This window comes from Chrysemys picta, chromosome 5 (genome assembly GCF_011386835.1).
Source record: "Chrysemys picta bellii isolate R12L10 chromosome 5, ASM1138683v2, whole genome shotgun sequence".
NCBI classification, from domain to species: domain Eukaryota; kingdom Metazoa; phylum Chordata; order Testudines; family Emydidae; genus Chrysemys; species Chrysemys picta.
This window is the reverse complement of record NC_088795.1, coordinates 43,129,518-43,152,836: the sequence shown is the minus strand read 5'-3', so window position 1 is coordinate 43,152,836 and position 23,319 is coordinate 43,129,518. Positions and strand designations below refer to the sequence as shown.

Sequence of the window (23,319 nt, the reverse complement as noted above, 5' to 3'; positions counted from 1 at the left end):
ACTATTTCTATTAAAGAGTAGGTGACAATTCCCTCCACCCCAAAAAACAACCACCTCTGAGTAATTCTCTCCCCGCCTTCCCAATATCTGCTAATCTCTTAAAAGAAAATGACTTTTCGTAAAGTTCCATGTCACAGAACTACCAGTTTTCTTTTGAAAAGGAAGGCACCCCTGGATTTTAAATCTTTGGGCCCCATTTCTCTGATCAGCTACATATCTCCCACATACCATAGAGACTGCTTCTTATGTGGGATCCCAAGTATTCATAGTCTGATTAAATAACTAATGCCAAAATATTTGTACTGGTATTTATGGCTCAGAAGACTGGTAAAACAATCTTAAAGCACTTACATAGTGCTTTGTATCTTAAGCATAGTATAAATATTAATTAATAGTTACCTCTTCTAGGACATTACTCTGAATGAGGCACAACATCAGTAGCATTCTGTATCATGGATTCTCAAGCACACTCATGTGGAACACATTTTAACATAAAGATTCTCTTATGAGCCACTTTTCCTCCCTTTCACAATTGCATGGACCACCTCCTCCCATTTGTGATTGTGTGACATCCCTGAGCTGTAAGCTGTTTGGGGCAGGGGCTGTTTTTTTGCATATGTTTATACAGTGCCTAACACAATGGGTCTGGGGCCTCCTGGCACTGTTACAATATAAATAAAGATAGTAATAATACTCATATTATTACATACTGTATGAGTCATTAAAATATTAAACAGTTAAATATCGATCACCTCTCTTCACACACTGATCTCTCTAATAAAGGAAATTTGGAGTAAACATGAGGATCTAGTGGTCTGAGAATAGAACTGGAAGTCAAAATTCCTGGTTCTTGGCCTTGACTCCAATAATAATGCGCTCTTTGGGCTTTAACAAGTCACTTAGGGCAAGAATTTTAAAGGTATTTAGGAACATAAAGATGCAAACAGGCACCCAGTGGGATTTTCATGGGCATCTAGGAGCTTTTGCAAATCCCACTAAGCACCAGTCTGCACCTTAGGTGCTTAAATACTTAACAAAATCTGCCTCTAACTCCTCTGTTTTAGTTTCCCCAATCTGTAAAATAGGGATGTCAGTGATACTTACCTATATATATACCTATCCAACACAGGATTGTGAAGATTATTTAATGTTAATATAGCATTCTGAAGACAAAGTCCTAAATACTGTAGGTGCTAAATACTGACCTATTAAAGTAAAATAATCTTACTGATATATTTGCTGTCCAGTTCACTAATCTGCTCTACGGTATTCCACACCTAATAGGAGTCTGAATATCACTTTGACAGAAATGAAACAGAAATATCCAATCACAAATCATAAGAAGGTTTTTGTCTCAATACGGACTTTTGTATAGAAGTGAGAAATCCAAGGCACAATATGCAGGATGTTTGAATGAATAAACTGCTCTCTGTGATATTATGCTCTGTCCTCTAAGCAAAGAAAAACCTACTTGACAATTTAATAAACACATGTTCAAGTGCAGCTATTATCCGGTGTTCAACCATGCACTTCTGTATAAAAATAGAAAACTGTTTATGTACTGCCTGATGAGCATATTGTCCTTGTTTACAGAATAGCACTTCATAAAAAGTTAACTTGAGTTTATTAACAATTAACCATTAGAAGGTAGTGTGATGAATCTGGTAAATGGGAAATTACCATTCCCAGCAGAACTAAACTCTCCAGGATGGACAAGCAGAAATATCCCATGCCCTGGCCAACAGAGGGTGGAGGTGGGAAATTCTTTGAAAGAATTTCATCCAAGAAGCACTCTCTCTCTGGGGAAGCCAATGGATGTGGCGAGGAGGGGAACAGGCTGCAGTTAGGAGCCAAAAAGCCATGCTTGGAGGAGGCTGCAACTGGAAGACCATGTAGATGGATTCAGGTCGGTGCATAACTTCTGGGATGCAGCCAAAACTGGGCTGGGGCCTGCAGCCAAAAAATACACTGACCCACTGAACACATTAAGGGCAATATAGTATACATATATTGTAGTATGTGCATTTATGATGAAAACGCTCATCTATATAATACGCAGTTGTAGGCTCCCAAGAAAGAGAGATTGCCAGTCATATCAGCCACTGTAGGGATGCAGAATCATTGGGTATAAGTCTACCCTGGCCATGCCTCCTCCAGCCTGCCCCTGCTCTGCCTCCACTACATCCTCTGTACACAGTAGACAATACCTTGCAACTAGGAGTGCTATGAAAAAGGCAGAAAGAAGGCGCTGTACATTGTGTATAGGTGACCTTCATCAGCACTAATCACCAAAGCAGTCTTCCACCTGCCCTGTGCCCTTTTCCACCAGCACAGATAGCTCAAGGGGCAACTTTGAATCTGGCCTTAGTTGTGAGTGCTCTACCAGGAACAGGCCCAATGGCTGTAATAATATTTGAATGAGTTCAGCACCACACAGGTCTGGGTCCTATATTAGTAGCTACTTTTTTTCATTAGGTTTATATCTTATTCACCATTAGGCCAATTTCTCTCCTGGCATAACACCACTGAAATCAATGACAGCAGAGAATTTGGCTTATTATTATTTTAAAATTTATTCCTGTAGTAAAGAGCTGTTTTGGTGTTTGGAAAATTGTTTACTCTGTGTATCCTGCTACATACTGTACCTCAGAAATATTAATTGTGCAAGAAGATTCCTCTTGCAACAGTTCTTGGAGAATGAACAAAAGTAGATTGAATGAAAACAAGCAGGATAAAATATGTTTAACAAATTAAACACTGGGCTGTACACTTTAAAAAACAACAACAACACAAAAAACATTAGCTCCTAAAAACTCTAGGGTTAAATAATGTAATGGAAGACAAAGTAATGCAATCAGATGGGATCAGCAGTAATTTATGCTGCAGATGATTTATGCATGACAGCCATATGTGTTTGTTTATGGAATCTGCATCTGGTAATGTGTTTCTGAAATAATGGAAAGTTATAGCAGAAAAATGTGCTATGCTCCCCAGATGGACTAATTAAATCTACATTTAATTAAAAAAAAATTGAAAAACAAATGATAATTGTCAGCAGACCATAAAAAATAGAGAACACTTGCATTACATATTATGGGCACAAAATATATCATGGTGACCCCACAAACATAATAGTGGTATAAGCTAACCTCTCTTCACCTGTGTAAGAGTGAGTCTGCAAATACACACTTCTCTCAAACTTTATGTCAGTATAAGCAATATGTTAATATTTTCCATCTCCCTTTCTTTTTCTAAAAATGCAGGGTAAATATAAATTTTCTTCTTGAGGCCCTGCACCCTACAAGTATTTTTCTTTCGTGCTATTCCAAGAGCATGAGACACCTAAGATATGAATTATATATATATATATATATGAGAGAATGTGGGTAATAATGATGGTACTAAAATGAAAATACTATTCTCCATAACTCATACTGGAAGTTTAAATACCTCTTTATTTGCACAATAACCAGGAGGGTCACACAATTTAATTAATAGACAACAGGTTTAAAACAAACAAAAGGAAGTACTTCTTCACACAACACACAGTCAACCTGTAGAACTCATTGCCAGGGAATATTGTGAAGGCCCAAGCTATAACAGGGTTAAAAAAGAACTAGATAAGTTCATGGAAGATAGGTCCATCAATAGCTATTAGCCAAGTGGTCAGGGATACAACTGCATACTCTGAGTGTCACTAGCCACTGTTAGCCAGAAGCTGGGAGCGGATGACGGGATGGATCACTCAATGACTGCCTGTTCTGTTCATTCCCTCTGAAGCATCTGGCAATGACCACTGCTGGAACACAGGATACTGGGCTGGATGGACCAGTGGTCTGACCCAGTATGGCCGTTCTTATGTTCTTAAGGTGCTGAGTATCTTCAACTCCAACTGATGTCATTCCATTGTTTTTTAGAATAAGTCATTTCACCATGGTATTATCTACACAGGAAACTATTCTGGAACAGCTATTGTTCTTTAAATTCAAACCATAACTTATTGTAGAATAATTTCCCAGTGTAGACATGTCCTTAGAAATACAAAGAGAAAACCCATTGGGTGCAATTTGCCCTAGGTTGAAGTCTCAACAAGCTAAGAGACAGTAGAGGATTGGCTTTATCTTATAAACTGTGCTAATATATCTTACTATCCTTGGTTTGAAACCAGCTTTCCCTCTATAGTCTTCCAAAGCACCATTTCAGCTCTCAGAAAGCTAATACTTTTGCAGCCCATGGAAGAAAACAAGGATGTCAGGAAAGTCACAGAGATTCCATGGCATGGAGAGCCTATGCAAATTTACCCTAAGGGCAAAGTTCCTAGCCTAAGATACTGGAACTAAGAAATGACAACCTTTTGTGATTGTCTAGAGCAAGTGACTTATGAGAAAAGTCTAGGCTGTTAGTAGTGTTGAAAAATTCCGCTGGAGAATGTTATTGATTTTCAAGGACTGGCTCCATAGCTGAGACAATTGTTATTGATTTTCAAGGACTGGCTCCATAGCTGAGACAATAAACTAACTCAGGTAATGAAGAAATGAAGTCTCAGATTGACAAGAGCCCTGAGCATTCAATTTAATTAAAGTGACTGTCATATTTTCTAAATTAACTTTACCTCTGACACTCTCATGGCCTCTTTGAGGACATCCCACTTAGGACTCAGAGCTTCAGCAATCACCTTTCTCTGGGCAGAATCCTGCAATTCTTTCCCTCCAGTCTGAGGCCTGAGGCTGCAGATCCCTGGAATTCACTTGAGTGCTCAGCAGGTATGACTTCAGTTCAGTACCTACAGTTCTATTCTCTCAGAGGCACTGGCAAGGTGAACAAGAAACCATCCAACTTTCATATAATACTAGTCACTCCAATTTCAAAGATGATATCAACAATCTCAGTTTGTATGAATGGGTCTTCCCATGGCTCCAGGAGGAATAATGTCTACCACACTAACCACAGAGCCATTTGCCTGGTTGTGCTGACTGAGCTGCATGTTATTGCTGTACCTGGTGCTGTGTTTCCAGATGCACAGTGCAGTTCTTCTCAAAGTCATGGACACCCACCCTTATGGTGTGGCACCAGGCAATGCAGTCAACTGCCAATTACTCAAAGATTGAGTTAGAAATATTCATCTTGTGCAGATTTTGGCAAAGGTGATGAGGAGCTGACTGGTACATAGCTTGTTTTCATTCAACTAGTGCTAAAGCCAAAGTTACAAGCCACAGCAGCAAAGCAGTTTGCAAGATCTTGTAGTGCTGCTTCAGAGTGTGCCACCAAGTCGCAATCATTGGCATAGAGCAGTTCCTGGATCAACACTTTGAACACCTTGGCATCTGCATGTATATGAGAGAGATTAAAAGTTTGCCAGTGCAAAAGCATATAAAGATGCCATTTGAAGAGCCATGGAGAGCTTCCTCTAACATTGCAGAAAAAATAGATCAAAAAGGCTAAGAGCAAGAACACATCCATGCTTTATCCCATTTGTGATAGGAAATGAGTCTGTAGGATCACTATCAACACTAACTCTTCCAACCATGCCTTTGTGGAATTGCTGAACAATGTTAATAATTTGACTGGACATCCAAATTTAGTGAGCAATTTCCAGAGGCAGTGCAGTTGACTGTGTTGAAAGCTTTGGTTAGATCTAGAAACACAAAGTGGAAAAGTTGATGCTATTCATAACATTTGATCATGAAAACCCTGTTAATAGTTCTCTGCTGAGCACGAAAGCCTCACCAAACTTCAGTTTCACCCCAAGTCAACACAGATGATAAAAGTCTTGACCTGCCCACGTGTAGGTTCACAACTATGACTCCCAACAATGACCAATACCTGTCACTTTCACCATTCCCCCATCACTGCAGGACTTACCGGATTGTTGAAGACTGTTTGGGAATTTGTTTAACATGGATGAGCAGTGTTGCACCGATTCACACACTCTCTTGGCCAGCCAGACCATTTCCAGTGGCAGCGTAAAGCTGAGACAACTGAAGGACTTGTTAGCTGCAGGGTTGTTTTCAGAGTGAGCATCTCTTAGACCAGTTGCAAAATTGCCAGGCTAATGAGCCTGGTCTGTTCAGCCAAAGCTCTGTTAGCCTGGTTATTTTGTAATAGATCTTTGCAGGCTTTCCTGGCTACCACAGCGGCCCAGACAGAATAGCTCACCAACCATACGCCCACCTACAAAGCAATCCTCTATTTGCCCTGTTTCCACCTTCCCACCATGTGGAGGAGGGTTTGGACTTGTGGAGCCAGCTTTCACAAAGCAAAGAACGATCTATTCAAAACAAAAGCATTGCCGAGAAAACCCATCCTCCACCTGGAAACCACGGCAAGTCTAAAATACTTCAGGTCCTCCCATAGGAACTTGGTTCTTTTGGTCACAGTCCCACACCCATCAGTTCTCAAATGGTCTGAGTGATCCACCAGTCAGGGCTATTATTGTATACAGTTTGTATTCTTAGGTGTTTGAACCATGTCAGACCAATCTGTGTGCTGTTTCCCCAGTGTGTGAAACTTCAAAAGGCTTGTTACCTACATTGTTTCAGCACCGGGGATTTGTATTAATTTACCTGCCCCCCCGATTGACTTTAGTTCTTGCAGGAAGCATTCTTTAGCTCAATGGTTCTCAACCAAGGGTCCGGAGGCCCCTGGGGGGCTGTGAGCAGGTTTCAGGGGGTCCACCAAGCAGGACCAATGTTAGATGCAGTGGGGCGCAGGGCAGAAAGCCGAAGCCTCACCATGTGGGGCTGAAGTCCGGGGCCCCAAGCCCTGTTACCTGGGGCTGAAGCCTAAGCCTAAGCCACTTAGCTCTGTGGGGCTCCTGTAGTGTGGGGCCCTGGGCAGTTGCCCTGCTTGCTACTCCCTAATGCCGGTCCAGGCTTTTATATGCAGAAAAACAGTGGCTGTGACACAGGTGGACCATGGAATTTTTATAACATGTTGGGGGGCCTCAGAAAGAAAAAAGTTGAGAAACGCTGCTTTAGCTCACTCATTTAGCCAGGAATACAATCACTAGCAAGCCCATGTAGATACACATAACATCAGTAACATCAACATAATAGTCTCTAAGCACTCAAAGATTCCATAGCATCTGTCATAGTGACCAATATCAAGCTGGTGGTCCTTGTGCAAAACAATTTCTATCAGCTACCTCAGATTCAGCATTCAAATAGTTTCAAGGGTCATTACTAGTCATCTGATGCAGATAGCAAACACCATGCACTGAATACTGTTCAGGAAATAACCAAGCTGGATGGCATTTTATCTTGTTCATGAATCCTGGGTTGCAGTTTCCATTAGCACAATGGTTAATTGCTTCACAAGAGGAATATTTAAGGTCCTCTCAGATCAGACCAGATCAGATTCTGAATCATATTCCATGAGGACCATCTATAATGCCCCAGTTTCTCCAGAACATGTCAGGATGACAGGTTCAATATATTTTTTGACATAGACAATGAGTTCAGAACAGAGGATGAGCTTGTCAGATTGAGGATATTTTGGCAGTTGTGGTCTCTGAACTACTAAACTAATGGATGAGGCAAATGACTCAGGAAAAGAAGCTGTCTCAGTGGATCAGCAAATCCTTCAGATCATCAGTCTTGTGCAAAAGACCACACATGGTGAATGTTAGAAAGACTTGAGTGGTGCCACTGACGCTATAGAGCTCAGCTTCCAAGATCAATTGGCAGCAAAGGACACTTGACTCTAATTAATATATTATAGTACACCAAAGCAATTTTTCATTGCTTTTGTTATTATTTGTTATTGAAACTAAATAAAACAATAAATCTAGAGTGGAAAAATAATTGGTAAATACAGAATAGTGTAGGAAACAATCCTGCCATGGCAGAAATGGACTAAATCAGTGGCTCTCAACCTTTCCAGACTACTGTACCCCTTTTGTCTTGCTTACTCCCCATTTAAAAGCTACTTCCTTACAAATCAGACATAAAAATACAAAAGTGTCACAGCACATTATTACTGAAAAATTGCTTACTTTCTCCTTTTTACCATATCAATTCCTGTGTGGCTGGGACAACAGTTTTTTGGTTCAGTATAACTACTTAAGGGATATTTAATTTCTCTCTGCCTAATGCAGTTGTATTCCTATGTTGCCATATCCATGGAAGTTTCTATATCCATTCATGTTTCTTACCAAACTAAAAAAAATAATTTTTGGGGGGCTACTTCCAAATCACAAACAGCCTCTGTAATTAATTCCTGTCTAAATACTGCTAAGTAAATTCTCTCTCTCTGAAAACTAAGGTGGTTTTTTTCTCATGCTGGTCTTAATTAATTAACTAAATTTTTGCTATTAAATGTTATTTCTAGTGTAAGTGACTTAAAAGAAAAAATAACTCCCTCACCCACACGCCTTATTTAAGTGAAAAAGTACTGGCATACTGAATACCTAATATAATAAAACTCTTGGGTTCTATGTTGGTGATGTGACGCTGGTAGAGCAGGTGCCAGCTCATGCCAACTCCCGTGGGCCTCACTGAACACTGACAAATGCATAGCTGGAAACCAGTCTACCTCACCTGTGTGGTAGTATTGTTAAAACAGATATTAGAGTTATAAGACTGTGTCTAGACAATGAAATGCTTGTAGGACGTCGCATGTATTAATCTTCCTTATAATGTCTGTATCCCATGTTATAAGGTAATATTTAAGTGTTTGCTCTGTAACTATAAAAATGTTTGCTAAGACTGTAAAAACCCCACAGTCAGGGGAAAAGAATTAATAGGTGTGAAATACTAGTTTACCACAAGAGGTATTGTTATCTCCTCCCCAACAAAAGACGGCCTATAGATACCAGACAAGCCATTATGGAACAACAGTGGACAAAAGGCTTTGTTGTTTCCTTCCCCCACACACCTGAAGAGGGTACATGCACAAGCCCTCATCCCATCACAGCTTGAATGCTGAGGAAAGGGAATAAAAATCCCTGTTAAGGAGAAATTGTTATTCCTGTGCTGTTTGAATGTGGAAGGGTGAAGATTTCTAAGCATAAGCAAGGGGTCTCCAGCTGTTAGCTTGGGTTAGCCCTAGAGGACATATAAAGCTTGTATATTATAGCAGCTACTATAATCTTTTGGAACCTAAGACTATATCTCATGTGTGTGTATATCTGTTTGCCTGTGTTAAGCGTGTAAATAACTCATTTCTTTTTCCTAGTTAATAAACCTTTAGTTAGTTTATTAAAGGATTAGCTAGAAGTGTTGTCTTTGGTGAGAGATCTAGGATGCACTTGACCTAAGATAAGTGACTGGTCCTCTGGGACTGGGAGTAACCCGAATACTGATGTGATTTTTGGCATAATGGACCATCTATCACAAAGGCCAGTTTGCCCCCATGGCAAGATAGACAGGAGTTCCCCAGGGGACTGTGTGTGACTAAATGTTAAGGCTGTTATAGTGCTTGAGGAGTTCACACTTGGTACTTGGTTGGTTAAATCTACTTATTGAACATGCAACTAATTTGGGGTTTGTGCCCTGCTTCTTGACAGTCTGCCCTGAGGTTGGCAATCACGGTTGTGAACCACTCCAGACAACTTGACAGGTGAAAACCAAGGGTTTTAAGTAGGCAAAACATGATTGCTGTTTGAAAGTAGAGTGCACTCTTGTAGGACATTAAAGTACAGGAAACAACACTAGCAAAAAATTATGGACAGTAAATATATTTGGAATGTTTCTTTCTTTCGGTGTTCTCTTACACTGGTGAATGAACTATTATTTTATGCTAAATAAAGTATTTCAAGAAAGAAATACTTTATTTAGGAGTAACAAAGAGAAAGATAAATGATTACTACCACATATAAAACTCAAAATAAAAGCCTGTCTGTTATCAAAGCTCAGATATTAATGTGTGTGCATTTGCTTCTGCTGCCAAATATTATCAGCGTTGTTCTGACATGTAGGGAACAACCTGTTCTATATGGATTCTGTCTGGATAGAAAATGGCTCTAGTTTATCTTTTTGACACTCAAGGTTGTTTTGTTCACCTTGAGTAACCACAATGTGAACAATGATCATTTGAGAATACTTTGTATACTTAAGTTTCTGATAAGTCTTACATTCCATCTTCACTAGAGGGTGAGCAGGAGGACGTGGTGATGAATCCAAATGAGCAAGTTAATGTTAGCATGAGAAACAGACATCTCAGAACACCTCAGGTTATAATATTATTTAAGGCATGACACACATCTATTTGGTTTGATTTTCACATGGGTCTATCTTTGTGCTGGGTCTCAGGCAAAGAATTAGGAACGTAGGAATTGCCATGTTGGATTGTTCCAGTGGTCCATCTAGTTCAACATGCTGTCAATGACAATAATGGCCAGTATTAGATGCTTAAGAGGAATTATAGAATAATCTGTCCCTTGGGGAAGTTTCTTCCTAACCTCAGTAAACTAGTGGTTGGTTTATATCATGAGGGTCTATTAATCTTATCTAATATAACTCTACATTTTCTAATGTATCCATATAAATGAATCCTAGCTATGTCTCCAATGACATTTTTCTTAAAATCTCCCTCCATTGGTCTACCGCCAGTGCAGTTTCAGCAGTGCTATCGATGATGGGAGTACAAGTATAGTTCACCCACTGGTACAGTAGTTTATTTAAATGAGATTGCACACTGCTACTTCATTTTTAAAGTCCTTCAGACCTTTGGGTTGATTACCATCTGGTCCTGTAGATTTGTTAATTTTAAATTTATCAGCTTGTTCCAGCCCATACCCTTCATACTTTAATCTCTGATAGATAATGCCTCATCTTTATAATCAGTAAAGAATAGACCTGGATAGGTATCTTTCCAACATCCTGTGTGATGAAAACTGATGCCAAAAAATAATTAATTTTTTCCACAGTATCCCTATCCTCCTCAATTAATCTTTTAATTCCTTAGTAGTTCAACAGATGCAATGATTCTCTCATAGGCTGACTACTTCTGATATTCTTAATAATGTATTTGTTTTTTATGTCTTTGCACTACAAAATCTCTCCTAATTTCCATGTGACATTTACCTGCCATGATTTATGTTTCTTTCTATTTCCCCCCCCCCCCACACTATGGCTGGATTTCCATTTTCTGAAGAATATTTGTTTGGCCTGAATAATCTATTGAGTTCTGCCATCTAACCATGCTGCCTTTTTTCCTTGTTTCTTACTTTTAGTTTGTTTTTTTTGTATGGGGGAGGAGGTTCTAGATTCCTTCTGTCACTCTGCTGTTTTGTTAAAGTAACCAAGGTCAGCGCAAGCCTGTGACCTTAGGAGCTGGAGATGCCGTAGCTCAGGCAGACGCCAAGGCAACCCCGGAGGCCTCGCAGGGTTTGGAGGAAGGGCAGACCAGAGAACCTAGAGGTAACAGGGAGGCCCAGACCACAGCAGCAGGGATGATGGCAGGAAGCAACCCAGGGGAATCTGACAGCGGACCGGTGAGTGAGCCGAAGCCTTGAGTCAGTGTATTTCAGTAGGAGCCTTTCCCCGCTGACTCAGTGGCCTATGCTACGGCCACTACCAGGGTCCTGGGTTGGGGTCTGGTGGAGAGGGAGGGAGGGCCCGGACCCCTCTGCTGGGGGGCCCAACCGCTCCCTCTGTGTCTGACACTGGCCGCTAGACCTTGCTGCCCTGCGATCGGGGCAGATTTCCTGATTCTGGCCATTGGGCCTTACTGCTCTGCAAGGAGGGACTAGATTGACTTGCAAGAAAGGGCAGATTTCCTGACTCTGGCCATTAGACATTACTGTTCTGCAAAAAGGGGCAAAGCTATTGACTTGTGACACTGGGCCTTACTGCCCTACAAAAAAGGGTGGATTGATGGACACTGGCCCCTAGGCCTTACTGCCTAGTGACAAGGGCGAATTTATAGATTCCAGCCACTAGACCGTACTGACCTGCTGATAAGGGTGCGCGTATGGACTCGGGCTAGGAGGGACGTAGACGTAAGATTTCCCCCCCTAAGAGCGGCGGGCACACTCATCCTGCACAGGATGGGGTTTCCCCCAACCCTGTCACAAGGTCTCAGATTATAAAAGAAATTATACCTGCATCCTTTCTAGTTTTGAAATCAAATGTGTTTATTACCTACTATGTCATATACAATTATTTATCACACGAATATGTGCTATATCACAGAACCATCAGAGGTGGAAAAGATCTATTAGATAATCCAATCCATCCCCCAACAAGTGCAGGATTGTTCCCTATGGAAAGGGCCATACCAAATTCATGGCTGTGGGAAACGCATCACGGATCATGAAACCTGGTCTTGTGTGTACTTTTACCCTTTACTATATAGATTTCATAGGGGAAATCAGCGTTTCTGAAACTGGGAGTCCCAACACAAAAATGGGTTGCGGGGGGGTGCTGGTTCAAGGTTACTGTAGGGGGGTCATGTTGGGGGAGGGGGGGGCCTTTTCTTTTGTGCTGCTTTCAAATCAGGATGGCTGGAGAGTGGTGGCTGCTGGCTGAGGGCCCAGCTCTGAAGGAGCAGCACAGAAGTAAGGGTAGCAATACCATACCATACCATCCTTACTTCTGCGCTGCTGATGGCGATGGTGCTGCCTTCTGATCTGGGATCCTGGCCAGCAGCTGTCTCTCTCTGGCTGCCCAGCTCTGAAGGCAGTGCCATTGCCAGCAGCAGCACAGAAGTAAGGGTAGAAATACCACGGACCCCCCTAAAAATGGTGCAAGCCTCCACCATTACTCCTTTTTGGGTCAGGACCCTTACAGTTACAACACCGGGAAATTTCAGATTTAAATACCTGAAATCGTGAAATTTATGATTTTTAAAATCTCATGACCATGAAATTGACTAAAATGCACCGTGAATTTGGTAGGGCCCTACCTATGGAGCATCACATTCCTTTTTTAATTCTATAATTTAAAATTAATAAACTGCGTACAGGGGCTCTTCATGGAACTTTTAAACAAGTCTAGTTTAAACGTGTAATGCACTTGTCATCAAGATATACAGTGCAAGAGGCTACTGTTGATTTCTTTTGCTTCTTTTAACTAATAGTTAATTTAAAATAATTTGAGGTAGTCAGTGGACCATTGTGTGTTTACTATAAACACAGACATTTACCAATGTCCATGCACATCACACAGCCATTATCCAAAATGACTCTGACATCCCATCAGAAATTAAGTGAGACACATGTCATATTACATTGTGTCCATGGCGCTCTGATCTGATACAGCACTAATGAAACAATGCAATGTGACTTCACCCACATCACACATCCTGACAGCTAATCTGAATTACCATAAGGTGCTTGAATCAGTGGATAACTCATTACCTGCACATCTTCAGATTTCTGTTTCTGTAGTTGATTTCTACACACAAAAGTACTTTAAAAGAATTTGCTCAACTACAAATTGGAACATTAGTCCTACATACGGCAACATAAACCACTTGCCACTTCAAAAACACATGAAGAGCAGCAGGTTTAAAAAAATATCAGTCTGCTCTCTGCTGCCCTGGCTTTTTGGGTAAAGGGAATCTGTGCAATCATAACCACCCAGAGTATTAAAAAACGTGTATTAAATAATAACCCTTGTTATATCAACCAAGCAATTTTTTAAAAAGACTAACAAACAAGAGCTACAATCTATTTTTATCACATTAGATAAACTTTTTGGATAGGTTATAGTATCCTGACCCAAACAGACTTACTTTAATTGCAAAAACAGATATTTATTTACTCTAAAATAATGAAAGAAAGGAAAATATTTGTATTTGGGACTAACATTTATCAACATAAAGTAGCTTTTCTGCTATTGTTTAAAGTAACAGATGTAATTAAAATATTCAGAAGGCATTTTCACTTCACAATCATGCTTCCTGTATACATTAGTAACAAAAGGCTCCCCCATCTTCATTAGCGCTCGACGATAAACAACATATTTCCATATCACATGGTTGACCAGCTCTGCTAAAATATTAAGCTTTACTACAGCACTGATACATGCAGAAACAACCAAGTCCAGTCAGGAAGTGTATTAATTTGAAACTCGTAATTAATGACTAAACATTTATATAACCAAGATGGATGAGTTACAAGTGAAAAAAGACCAAAACATAACACTCCCTTATACATTCAACTCATCATTTCAACTGTAAACAATGAGTCCCTAATAAAAGATTGTCTGAATCCATCTTATTCTCTTCCCCCAATCTCCAATGGCTGTCAAAAGACACCATCTTTTTTTTTTAAATTTAGCTCCAATTCCAGTATGAGAGTATTGATTATATAAATGTAAACAGGAATAAAATATAGGTCTTCCAAAATAAAGACGGCTTTGAGTTTTAAAGCATATCAATGCATTTTTGTGCATTGTTAATTCACAGGGATGCAGAATGAGGTACCACATGGACTGAACTGGGCAACCTAGATGGGTGTGTAGAATATATTTGAATATCTACTGTACTTTATATAACCACATGATTTATTTATAAGTATTAAACAATAAAGGGAAGATCATTCATACACTATCATATCTTCAAATAGCAATATTAAGATGTTAATATTGTTCTATTTTTTCCGTCAACCAAAGGGGAGAAATGAAGTAGCCTCCAAATCCTTACATATAATTTTTGGCACCTAATGTTTATTTTATTAACTTTACATGAATTATTTTATGTCAGTTTTACTTCAGCAAGTCAGTTGCAGGAGACAAGTTTAAATTTTCAACATTTTATTATTAATTATTATTAGTAGTAATAGTAGTAGTAGTAGTATTACGGTATCACCTATGAATTAGTCACTGATCAGCATCTCATTGTGCTAAGCACTGTATAATACCCTACTTAACACTGTACTAGTATATACTAGTACAGTATAAATACTGTAGTACAGTCATACAAGTAATTGCATTTTTCTTATGATCAGAGCTTATTTTTAACTGTTTGTAAAGCACAATCACCAGGGTTTATGAGAGATTTTTAAGATTTGGAATTTATAGGAGAGAAAATTAGAACAATAATTCTGTACTGTATCCAGTTTTTATTAAATTACTACATTTTTTTCTTAGTGTCAAATTCTGTATCTCCAGTGAAAAAGTGAAGTTCATTACTTTTTTTCTGTTTCCCACTCACACTCTACTTAAATAAGCACAAGTGACCAACGAAATTGGAAGATGCCATGAAGCAACAGCACCATAGAACCTGCGTCCTTTTCTAGGTACTATACAGTGGAAGTAATGCACATTGGAAAACATAATCCCAACGATATATAGAAAATGATGGGGTCTAAATTAGCTGTTACCACTCAAGAAAGAGATCTTGGAGTCATTATTGATAGTTCTCTGAAAATACCTCTGTGTGCAGCAGCAGTCAAAAAAGCTCACAGAATGTTATGAACCATTAGGAAAGGTATAGCTAATAAGACAGAAAATATAATACCACTACATAAATCCATCCACACCTTGAATACTGTATGCAGTTCTGGTCTCCCCATCTCAAAAACATTACATTAGAATTGGAAAAAGTACAGAGAAGGGCAACAAATATGATTAGTAGTATGAAACAGTTTTCATATGAGGAGAGATTAAAAAGACTGGGACTGTTCATCTTCGAAAAAAGAAAATTAAGGGGAGATATGATAGAGGTCTATAAAATCATGACCATGGAGAAAGTGAATAAGGAAGTATTCTCTACCCCTTCACGTAACACAAGAACCAGGGGTCACACAATGAAATTAATAACACGCTTAAAACAAACATAAGGAAGTACTTCTTCACACAACACAGTCAACCTGTGGAACTTGTTGTCAGGGGATGTTGTGAAGGCCAAAAGTATAACTGGGTTCAAAAAAGAATTAGATAAAGTCATGGAAGATACATCCATCAATGGCTATGAGTCAAGATGGTCAGTGACACAACCCCATGCTCTGGGGTCCCAAACTGGGGCAGGGGGATCGATCACTTGCTAATTGCCCTGTTCTGTTCATTCCTGCTGAAGCATCTGGCACCAGCCACTATCGGAAGACAGGACACTGGGCTGGATAGACCATTGATCTGACCCGGTATGGCCATTCTTAACATCTTACATTAAGGTTTCTGTACCTTTAAACGAGGGAACTCTAAGGAACTCCTTCTGAGTACGTGCAGCCACAAATGGGACTGAAGGAGCATCCAGGTAGAATGTGGGGCGTGTATTTTTGCAGCGTGCAATATTTCTGCATGTCCTCATGAACAAAACAGATAGGATTAGTCTGTAACCTACCAGTGAAAAATACTGTCAATAGCCTGTGTCATTTAATTCCATAATGACTATACTCAAATCTTATGTTTCATGGCTTCAACTGGTCTCCTTCAGGGGTCAGAAAGGATTTTCCCCCCTCTGATGCACAACTGGCTACAATCTGGATTTTTGTTTTTTTACCTCTTCTTCTGAAGCATCAGAGACTGGCCACAGCTAGAGACAGGACACCGGATAGGGTTGACCAGTGTTCTGACATGCTAAACAGAAAACATCTCACTCTAGCTGCCTGACTGGTGTGTATTGCTCATGTGCTAAGGGTCAAAATGATCAACAGAGGTGGGGTTGGGAAGGAATTTCCCCCCAGGTCAGATTGGGAGGGACCTTGGGGTTTTTCCACCTTCCTTTGCATCACGGGGAGTGGCTCACCTGTTAGGATCATCTGGACATATCACCTAATCAATTCCTTGCCAATGTTGGGTTGTTACATGATGGCTGTCAGTTCTAGAATCTCTATGCTTTGAGGGCACGGAGTCTGGTGCCGAAGACATCACTGCTCTTGATGATTTCTTGGTACACAGCGTGTTGTAAATGCAGTGTCAGTACCGGAAGGAATAGAAGCATCAGCTGTACCTTTACTGGGATTTGAGATTCCTGAGATCCAGACCACAGGAGTGACTTTCCCTTTCTCTTGACCCGTTCTGGGCAGTGGGGTCTTTTTTTCTTTTAAGGGTTGGGTAGTACCATAGGGGCCCTGTAGTCTTTGCTTGCTGAAGAAGGCAGGTGAGGCTGTTCTGATGGAGGGGAGAGTTTCTTGGACCCCGTGGTCACCACAGACCTTCCATGAATAGGAGTTTAAGTTTGACCTCCTTGAATTTCTTATATTTGCTCTTAAATTATGAGCAGATCTTGCATTTGGAGGGAATATGGGTTTCCTGAAGGCAGACTGAATGTCCGTTGCTGTGGGAAAAAGACCTATGGCAGGTCTGATAGGGATTGAAGCCTGGGGCCTTGGGCATAACTTGTACTCGAGGCTGTGGATCGAGGCCTGAGAAAACAACAAAGGCCCAGATCAGGGGAATGGGACCCTCCCCACACAAAAGCACAAACTGTGCTAAATAAGGGGGGAAAGAATAAAAGAAAAGTAATGATGTAAAATAAAAAAAAAATAAGTGAGTGGTATAGCAAGCAGCATGGCTTAACTAATGGACACCACTGTGTCAAGTCGCAGATAGTTAAGTGGCAGCAACTCTGCCCCTTTGAATCGGGATACAAAGGTGTCTAGGGCGCAGATGCAGACCCGAAGACACTGCTGAGAAAAATCTATGATAAAGAGCACTGGGGTGTGCTCGTATCCTGATGTGGAACCCCCACAGGGACACTACTTGAAGATGAATTGCTCCTTATCAGTGAAAGCTGTGACTGAGGGGAGAGGTAGTATTCCTGACTCAAGAGACTGCTACAGATGAGGGTATTACAGACCTGCCCACTCATAAGGGCTCCATTTATCAATTTTCTTTTGGCCCTCTCCAGTTTCTCAGACAGAGGAATGCACTAGAAAGGTTCTGGAATGGGGAAGAGGTAGCTTTGCACTGTGCAAGGCAAGACATAACTGAGGCATTCAGGAGATATTGAAAGACACCTAGATTGGTGCCCTGCAACCACTCTTCTCCCCCCACCCAAGGGGGAAAAAAATCTGATCACTCAACGCCTGTTCAAATGTAATATACATCAAAATCTTGTTATGTTGCACACCTACTTTGCTTGCGAGGACAAATCTCCAGGACAATGTGCACACAAAGGATTTAACAATATAATGCCATAGCTATAGATAGAAAATTAATCTGAAATCACAGGGGAATCCCCCTTCCCTAAATGAGAAGGAAAAATCAGCAGCTCTGACTTTAATGTTGCATTCATACTGAGCAAAGTGCATTTTTTTTGGCTGAAAATGTAGCTGTCTAAGCACTATTGCAATATTCATCTGATCATCTTTTGGACTGAGTTTCTCCAATAAAAACAGGCTATAGGCTAGGCCTCTATAATTTCTTAAATGTACCAACAAAGCCCTTAAGATTTTCATTAAATTTACAATTCAATCCTTGACCTTCTCACTAATGAAAGAAGGGAAGAGAAAAAAGGGGGGCTAAGGGCTAGGTGAACAATTAAAAACCCTTTAATTAAAAAGAAACCAAAACACCACATAAGAATTATCTTCAACGGAACTAGTAATTTGCTGGGGGTTATCACTAATACTTCAATTTGCCAGTAATTGTTTAATCCATCTGACAAAAATCAATTTAAGCTTTACAATTTTATAAAATTTTCTGGAAGCAGTAAATGATAATTTGAAATTATGTCAACTTCCCATCTAGAAATCTGAGCTACTGTAGTGTTTGAGACTTTGTAGTGAGTACCACTGCGATACATTACTTAAGAGCTTCTACTGCAGTTTACAGCTGAAAGAGCAACAGAAAAGCTCTTCTACAAATAAAAAGCCCTTATTTGGATCCCAAAATAAATTTATATTTGTACTTCAAAATACAATTTTTAAAATTAATCCATTAGCCCCCATCTATTCCATGCCCTAGTCAGAGATTTGGAATGGTTGATTATGTATCCACCACTACTTACTTAGTGGAAATGACATGGAAATCAATTTAAGATGGTGGAATTTACAGAGAAAAGTAACTTAAAGAAGCAAGAAGCTGGAGCTTCTTTTCTGTAGTGAATGATTTGGAATCTTTCCTGTGATTAAGACTTCCTTCCTAAAACAGGCACTTGAGAAATGGAAGTTTATCAGTAGTCTCATGTGTCAGCCTGAAACTCATCAATGGATTCACAACATTAATTGTGCTTAGAAAATATCTGAGCCTTGAAGAAGGAGTTTTTATAAAAAGGAGATAAGAGCAGTGTAAACAGTGAGTCTTATCAGTGGAGATGGCTGGGTTCTTCTAAGCTACAGAAGCCATTGCTTGTGTAATATCAAATCAGCACTGATTTGAAATCTCGCCCCCCCATTTGCTTATTTCAGATTTAAACCTTTTATTTAATGAAACCAAGAATTGCGTTGAGCATTCTTGTGAAAAACTAACATTGTAGGTTCCTATGAAAGAAACAAAAAGTTAAATTTTGACATTTTTGTGATTTTTTTCTACATTGCTCTAGTTGAAGGTCCAAAGAGTAACGATGGATCCTAACCAAAGTTCTATTTCTTTTGGTTTTATTACGTAAGCAATTCCAAAAGAGCAGCTGGGAATCTATTTATTTGCTAATGCAATGTCATTTGAAAATAATTCACCTCTTGCATAGTCTTACATAAACGTCACTATGAATTTCATGAAACAAAGAGGATTGGTACAGTACAGTAAGAGTGCTGGAAAGTTTTGCTTATTTCTATACTTGAGAAAGATTAATGGAAGAAAGTGAGTGAGTATTTCATGCAACTATTCCTTTAGAAAAAGAAAAAAAACTTAATGAAGTTAGACAAGTTCAACAACCCCCCTAAAAATGAAAAGATATAGGGCACTTGGAATCCCAAATAATTTAACTAGACATAGACATGAGAACACCTTCCAAATAGGAGCCATATTCTACCCACATTACGAGGAAATTTAGAGCCTTGGTGTTTTCTGTATACCTTTCAGAAAAAAAAACATAGTATATTATAGTTAAAATGAAAATCCTCCACTCTAGACATTATCTGAACAGTTATCAGACCTCCACAAATTGAACTGAACATTTATTTTAGAAAAAATGTGGGTAAATTAGAAAAAATAAATGTATTTCAAATTAAAAGCTAAACTGACTGCCACTAAAGTAGCTCATTGGAATTACGTACAGACACAGCATTCATAACAAAAGATTGTGAGTTTGATATTCAATACAATACACAAACAAGATCCTCCTTGTCAGATAGCAGAATTGTTGATTTTGTCAGCTACAAAGATTAATGGTATGAAATGTGCACAACAGAAACAAGGGTTCCAGCGATGACTATGAATTGCAAACATCCTAAATTATATGTACACAAACATACAAATATATATATATACCCCACAGTTCAATGAAGTGCAAACAGGAAGCTATCTGATTAAAATACGCTATCTTTGTTCACAGCAACAGTACTTAAGCACATTAAACCAATCAATTATAACCCTTCCTCCTGTTCCTATATATCCTCGTCTCCTGAGCTACAGCTCCTTGCCGCTTGACAGCAACTCAAAATAATTGGCACAGTACCAGAAATACAAGTAGGGCAGCACAAGGTGTTCCTGAGTATGGCTTATAGTTTGTATAAACATCCTATCTGAATTAGCCTTCAGGTAATTGTAATTTAAATGTTCTCAATGCCAATGAGGTAGACATTTGAAGCTTTATTTTGGGGATGAGAGGGTAATAGTGGATGGGTCTGTTAAGAAAAGGGTAGAACTGAGTGTTTATGTACCTAGACATCAAGAGTTTGAGAAAGCTAAACACTGAAATCTTGTTGTTCAATGACAAGAAATAGCATTGGTAGTCGTAATGGACACTGTAGTAAACCTTCTAGTCATATCTTTGTCTAGAGCATAAAAGAAAATGCAATGGACATTTAAACACATTCAATTATTTATTTTTTTTACGAATATGCACACTGGTAAAAATAAATGGACCTATGAAATGTTAATCAAAAAAGTAGGAGTAGGATCCTCAGGTAGCATACTTCATTATAGCTCCAACAGAGCTACAACAATTTAGACAAGTTGAGGATCTGGCTCCTACAGTTCCAGTGTCACTGTCTAGGCTCAGCACTTCATTCGCTATCAAATGCAATGACTTATCTGGTGACTTCTTAAAATTTTCAGGCCTTGCATTAAACCCAAAGTATCAGATCAAGAAAAAAGCCAGAAATAACCAAACTCAGTCAAATTAAATCCATGTTATTGTATTGGATGAAATTAAATCTCAACTGTATACTATTGTGCTATATATAGTTTTTGCCCATAAGAGCAGCTGCCAATTCCATCACTTTAAATCATGAAAGTAAATTACTGGTGGGAGAAAAGTTTCTTTACAAAATGTAAATTCAACCAGACTATACTTATACATTTAGATTACATCAATAAAATACTTTAAAAAGAGGCATCTAATCAAAATATTTGATTATTTATTGTCTACTCTGCCATGCACATAGCTCATTACAAAATCGGTTTGTCTCTTAGTTTCATGTGCCTCCATATGTGACGATTTGTCTCCTGAATGCGGAGATATAAGATTTTTCAAAATGACCAGGATGGTTTGAGAAAAAGAATAAATAATTAAAAAAAAAATCTGCAACGAATAACTCACAGGCAAAAAATAAAAACAAATGAAAACAATAGCAGCAACCCATTATTTCCCTCCTGGAATGAAGTCTCATCTGCTTTTAAACAGCAACATGTTTTTCCATTACTCAGAACCACAGCCAAGTACAGGACAATAAAGCCTGTACTTCCATGGCCACAAGGAAGAGCAGAGGGCAGCAAAAATAGATAACAGATTGCTAGTTTCAGTCCCTTTTTCTATAGCCCCGGCTCAGTGACAGCATCCCCCATTGCGCTGGTGACACACTTCCTTCTGTTATGCTCTGTACCAGGAGTGGGCAAACTTTTTGGCCCGCGGACCACATCTGGGAATAGAAATTGGGGTTGTGGTGCTGGAGGGGGTGCAGGCTCTGGGGTGGGGCTAGGGATGAGGGGCTTGGAGTGCAGGAGGGTGCTCTGGGCTGGGATGGAGGGGTTTGGAGGGAGATCAGGGCTGGGGTCATGGGTTTGGGGGCTCCGGCTGGGAGTGCGGGCTCTGAGGTGGGGCTGGAGATGAGAGGTTAGGGGTGCAGGAGGGTGCTCCAGGCTGGGATCAAGGAGTTTGGAGGGTGAGAGGGGGATCAGGGATGGGGCAATGGGTTGGGGCATGGGGGGAGGCTCAGGGGTACAGGCTCCAGGTGGCACTTACCTCAAGTGGCTTCCAGCAGCAGTGGCATGTCCCTTCTCCGGCTCCTATGCGGAGGCGCGGCCAGGTGGCTCTGCACACTACTCCATCCGCAGTCACCGCCCCTGCAGCTCCCACTGGCTGTGGTTCCCAGCCAATGGGAGCTGTAGGGGTGGTGCTTGGGGCCAAGGCAGTGTGCAGGGCAGAACCCCCTGGCTGCCCCTACACGTAGGAGCCAGAGGGGGGCCATGCCGCTGCTTCCAGGAGCCGCGTGGAGTGGCCCCTGACCCTGCTTCCCCGGCAGGAGCACCGAAACGGGGCAAGCCTCAGACCCCACTCCCCAGCGGGAGCTCAAGGGTCAGATTAAAATGGCTGGCAGGCCGCATCCGGCCCACAGGCCATAGTTTGCCCACCCCTGCTCTATACAGAGGCATATTTGACATCTTTCTGTGTACAAAGTAGTGTGGAAAAGTGGGGGAAGAGAAAGGGGAAAGGAGGCAAACAGCAGTTAGTTGGTAGTATTCAAACTGTGCCAGGAGTTAGTGTCACTCCTGTAGCCATGGCTGTATTGATGAACTTCCTGTGAACTGATATTTAATAGCAGTTTTTACAAAACATGTGTCTAAACTTGTTAGTACTGAACAGCTCTAGCAACGGAATATTGCTCATCCAACCTGCAGTTGATACCCACCCCTCTCCGAACAGGAACACTTCCACTCCTTCCCACTTTTTTGTTCACTGCCATCACTCCCCAACCTCCTCTCCACCTTCCTCTGTTCCTAAGGGAAGGCACCACTAAGCTACACTTTCCCCAACCCACAGAGGGAGAAACCACTGACCCCTTTGGCCCAATTCCCTTTATTCCTATGGGGGACCATCCCACCCCACTCTCTCTAGCTCTCTTTGCTCATAAAGGGGTACAAACCCCATAACTGTCTCTATTTTTCTCCCTGGATAGAAGGATGGAACACATGGTGTCCCACCTTTACCATTTCCTAGGTATATGTGAGGGCACTTACATGAACATTTTCATGGAGGGGTTTTTTATTTGCTTGTTTTAATGGAAAAGACATTCCGCAATCAGGAACGACCCAGGATCGTCTACTGTAAACACACAACAGCAAAAATACCTAATGCTGCCAGTGCTACAACAATTATGAACTTAATCCT

The 23,319-nt window shown here is 40.4% G+C and overlaps 1 protein-coding gene across 3 annotated transcripts in view; it reads right to left on the bottom strand.

Annotated features, from left to right (window-relative positions):
• The window catches only part of AFG2A (AFG2 AAA ATPase homolog A), a 292,859-nt gene that overhangs the window by 19,974 nt on the left and 249,566 nt on the right, over positions 1–23,319 (bottom strand). The gene's annotated exons all lie outside the window — the stretch shown is intronic.